Source organism: Brassica oleracea, chromosome C9 (genome assembly GCF_000695525.1).
Source record: "Brassica oleracea var. oleracea cultivar TO1000 chromosome C9, BOL, whole genome shotgun sequence".
Taxonomy (NCBI): Eukaryota; Viridiplantae; Streptophyta; class Magnoliopsida; order Brassicales; family Brassicaceae; genus Brassica; species Brassica oleracea.
The window spans coordinates 27,447,357-27,452,631 of NC_027756.1; the positions used below are offsets into that span (position 1 = coordinate 27,447,357).

General features: G+C 34.4%; 1 pseudogene; it reads left to right on the top strand.

The window, feature by feature from the left end:
- The window catches only part of LOC106314696, a 14,990-nt pseudogene extending 10,361 nt beyond the window's left edge, over positions 1 to 4,629 (top strand).
- Positions 4,630 to 5,275: the final 646 nt, after the last annotated feature.

Genomic DNA, 5,275 nt, shown 5'->3' on the forward strand with positions numbered 1-5,275 from the left:
GATAAGAAGACTGCATATGAAGTCTACAATTTAATAAATTTTTGATTGCTTTTTAAACTTTTTGGTCAAACACAAAACTAACCTATTCAACGAAGTCAAAGTTTTGGTCAAATGCAAAACTGATATTTTATAGACTTCGTTGGCAGTCTACAGTTTGTAGACTTCCGATGAAGTTTATTTTGAAAATTCAAAACTTCGGTCAAATGAAAAACTAACCTCTTTTAGGTAGACGTCTTAGTAAGTCTACCGAAAGTTTTATTTTTGTTGTCAAAGGTAAAGACGGAGACTACTGGGGAAGTCTGCGTTAGAAAAAAAATTTGTTTAGTCAATTGCAAAACTAACCCGTGCGTTGACAAATAGTCTGCATCGTAAGTCTCCACGGAGGCGTAAACATACAAAGCAGTCTACCGTCGCGACACAGATCTAAAAAAGAACGAAAACCATGTAAATAGTTACATTTTTCCTGTGTAAAGCTCGTTTCCAACCTTTTCAACCGTCCAAACTCCAAATATGAGCAAAAAGAAACATCTTTGACTATTCACTAATGAAGAAACTCGAAAATATGAAGTTTGTGATTATGAAAATGAAAGTTATGAGAGTTTTTTAGATGGAAATGTATAGGAGATGAGAGGAAATGAAGTTTTTTGGGTTATAATGAAAAAAAAAAGTGGTTGAAAATTGAATTCTTGAGCTTTAGAGCTCAAAAATGGTGGTTCATAGTGGTTGGAAAAATTGATGATGATGACATTTTTGTAAATAAGAAGAAATGGTTAGGGTGTATTTGGTTTTTTGTTAATTTTGAAATTAATAAAAAATTAAATAAAAATGGCAATTTTGTGAATAATTCAAAAATATAGGGATAGTATGAAAATTTTATTGATGAATAGTAATAACAAAAAAAAAGAAGTTGATTTTGAGTTTGACTAGAAATTGTGGGTTGGTTTTGAAAAACACCCCTTATTCGGTCACAATAGTGTGTTACTATTTGTGACAAAATAACCACAATTTAACTAATCACATTATTATGACGAAACTGTTACTTACGTGTGACATAAAATTTTGGTCACTACACCGTATATTTATGTATTTCTGTATATTATTCAAACAGTGTTTTAAATAGTTTTCATATTACTTTAATGATTCAAATATTTAAATTTAAATTGTATTTATTCATATAATTATAACCAAAAACTTATTTATCAACTTAACTAAACATTTAATTAAATCTTTGATTATATTTATTCTGTATCATATTTATAACTAATTTAAATATTTTAATCGCAAACAAAAAAACCAACCTAAACAAAGAAAAATATAAAACAGAAAAATCATAAGAAAAATATTATATGATAACACTAAAAGATATTTTTCCAAAAATAACACTTAAGAGCAAAAAAATTAATTTTTTTTCTATAAAAAATCACATTATTGTAAAAACTTTAAATTTATAAAATATTTCTAAAGATTATACTATTTTAAATATTTATCTAATAAAACCACCAAATATTTTTTTACCAATTTAAATTATTCTGCACCACTTATTTTATCAAAATTACATTTATCATGTAGCATACACCGTAGTTACACGTATACCTTGCCGTATTTTAGTTCTACACTTTATATTAACAAAACCGTAGTTACTATTCGGATATGTGCTCTGCGCTTTATCTTTTTCATTTTTACTGTTTTATGTTTCACCGTTTTCCACATTTGCCAACACCTTAACAGAAAAAAAAAACAATGAATGAGATTTGGTATTTCGGTGGTTGGTATGAAAACGTCCGGTGCGATTCGATGTTCGGAAAACAATACTACAAAATAAGAGTTTGGTGCCTTTTGGGTGGATAGAATAATAATTAGGCAGCACAATTTTAAATACTTATCAATTAAAGAGGTATATAAAAACACTATTCTGATTTCTTTTCATACATAACAACACTTTTTCTTAGAACTAAGTCCCATGTATTTTCAGCTCAAAAACATGATATAGCTTCATGAGATAGTTGGAACAAGAAAAACATGCTCTCATGAATTGTATTCTAGAGTTTTTATCTATCTAGTTCAGTATATAACATTCTTTACGTAATAAGAACAATAACTTGGGAGGGGTGGGGGGAGAGGATTTCAAATTGTGAAATTAATTAGGAAGACATATGGATTAGTCAATTAACTGGCGTTGTCATATTATATAGCATCGCTATTTTATTATTATAGTTCCAAGAAAAAAAGAGCTTTCGTGATGGAACTGATCATTTATACAACCGTACGGATGTAGTGGTTTATTGGTAAGACTGCACGGTAATTTTTATTATTTACTCTTTTTTTAACGCTGGGTAACACATTACATCATCATATAATCTCTAAATCTATTACATATGATGATCAACTACCTGCAACATATGCGATATTGATGAACAGCTCCACGAATAATGATTCCACGATGAAGCTCTCCCCGAAACACTTGAAACCACGGACGGTTCTGCATGTACGACATCCTCGATGGACAGACTCTCACCACAACAGGCGACCACAACGAACGGCTCTGCTTACAGTACTCTGGAACCTCCGAAAGCTTCGCATCCTATAATCTGCAAGAAATTGCATAGTCTGGTATTTGAACCCCAGACTTGGATGTAGAAACCTTTAAACCTTAACCAATAGGTTAGAGTGCTTCCACTATATATTTTCTAAACCTAGAACATGGTGAACGTTATAATCTTCTTAGCCTTATTGATTCTTCCATTGTACAATAATTTATAGCACAAGGCGGAGAATACAGATATATATATCATTATAAATTAGACTTATTTTTATTATTTACTTTGTTATAAGAAATGTGAATATGGATGAGTTGTGTATTTATCAGAAACTGGTTAATTCTGATTACGTAATGTCACGAGAAATTCCGAAGATTGACCTAAAAAAAGTTTTTGTCACAAATATAGACATTAAAAATAAAAATGATCAAAATAGACTTATTTATTGAATCAAGGGTTTTGGAAGCTTTTAGGGTGTTTTAATTTTAATGGGATTTAGGTGAGTTTTGATGTTATTTGGGTGATTTTGATGAAATTTTAAAAATACAAATAAAAATCTTAGGTGATTTGATAAGATACCTTGTATAGATTTTAAAGTTGTTTAGGTGATTTGAAACATGAAATATTAGTTTTGGTCAATATATTTTTCTTCTAGCGGGTTTATCTACCTAATCACTATGAATATGCATAAAGAAATCAAACTTCGCCATTGACATATATTACAATATACTATGCTTGTCGTGAAAGCAACCTGTTCCAATCAATCTGTTTCTAAATTGTTGTCATGATGTTTAAGATTATTAGATTTGGCTTATACAGTCACACTACTTCACATTTCTAAGTACCAACTTATGTGAAACTGATACATGAAAATTACAGTAAGTAGTTCAGGTAGGAGATATATTGGATCGTGGCTGGATGAAATTGAAATATCTCCTTATTGAGGTTACTTAATGAACAGGCCAAAGCTAACGGTGTAGCTGTTTTCCAGGTTTGAATGCTATCATCACATTTGAATTTGACATGTGTTACAGAAAGCACAGAGAAAGATAGGACTAACACTTTACAATATATTGTCCAATATTAAAGTTTAATGGGAACCATGAGACGATGAACGTTGAAGGGGATTTCATATAAGTAGATACAAGAGCATTTGATGAGTGTATAGATATTTTTGACTACTTGGAGGACTATGCACAAGACTGGGACAAAGCATTTAAGAATTATATTTTCGAGTCAAGGCAGTGGAAACAAGATAGGGAGAGTTCTCAAACCTATTGAGATCATGGAATATAGTGAAGGTACTTATATTTTCTGTGCTTTCTCTGAGTCATCTAAAGTTCTGTATTTAAGTCGTTGGAAACTGTAAGTGGGTTGGCCCGTAATCGAGTTATCAGTCCAGCGTCCAGATACAATTTTTCTTTTGGATTTGAACTCTTTTTCTTGTGATGTACTTGTACAGTTGCATAAGGCGTAGAGAGGATAAACAGAGAAGTCTCTGCTTGGATGACGAGCTCTAGTAACGATGAAGACAGTCCTGAGATGCCATTCATTTCAACTCGGGGATATGACAGTGTGGTTTGGAGCATACTTTACTCAAGAGAGACCTCTGATCAGGATGACTATCAATTGAACAGGCAAGTTAAATTCAAGTCACCACAGTCCTGAAAACTGTTATATCATCATCAGCTTGAATTGTCTTGAAGCTGTTGGTGCCAAGGCGATGGTGGTAGGACATACTCTCAGTTATCAGGCGTAACCTGGTTCCTTTTTTTAAACTCATTCCCAAATATCTTAAATAGAAGATTCTGTAGAAAAACTGTAATGAAATATGTTCTTTTTTCCTTGTTAGTGAACACGTTGCGGCATATGGAGAGTTGATGTGGGAATGTCCAGTGGTGCTCTTGACTCTAGACTAGAGGTATTTGACAATCTTGGTTCTTGATTAGTTGTTTTCATGTCTTTCTACAATCTATGGCTGGCTCTGGTGTTGTTTCTTCAGGTTCTGGAGATAAGAGGGGACAAAGCTAGTGTTATAAGAAGCAACTGCGATTCATTAAAAAAAAGAAGCAACTGCGACATAGACCCATGAACTCGCCTATAACGCCCCGACCTGTCCACGGCTAATGGGCCACACACGCCCGCTCTCTCGGCCCGTGGGCCATCCGGTTCCAGCGATCGGTTCGTTAATTTTTCTAAAGGCTCGAAATCATTGTTTACTGACCTTGCAATCACCACCCAACCTTTTCCCATGCTTTGGCCTCACTCGCACGCTATCGCGAATCACTTCCCGATAGGTCACTCATCCTTCCACTACTCCAGCTCAAGCACGCTTAACTCTGGAGTTCTTTCAGGATGTGCTCCGGAAAAGGTAAGTCAACTTTGGTGACATAGGTAGCCAAATCAATTCTCTTAAGCCTTTCCATATATCACAACTCGGGATGTTACAATTCAACCCCTCTCAAAGAACGCAACGTCCTCGTTGCGCCCCACGACAGGTCTCAAGACGCCTCTCAGGTCAGAACTGAGATGGCTAACCAGCTCTGATACCACTTATAACACCTGATGTGCCCCAGTCCGAGGATCAGTCCATGGAATCAGATCAGAACGAGGATCAGAACGTCCGGAACAACGCAACTGAGGTTCAATCCATCGATCGGGCCGAACATACCGCTCGGGCCGTGTATCGTCTTGACCCGCACTCGTCCGGATTGGAGCTTTAGCATAACCCACGACCA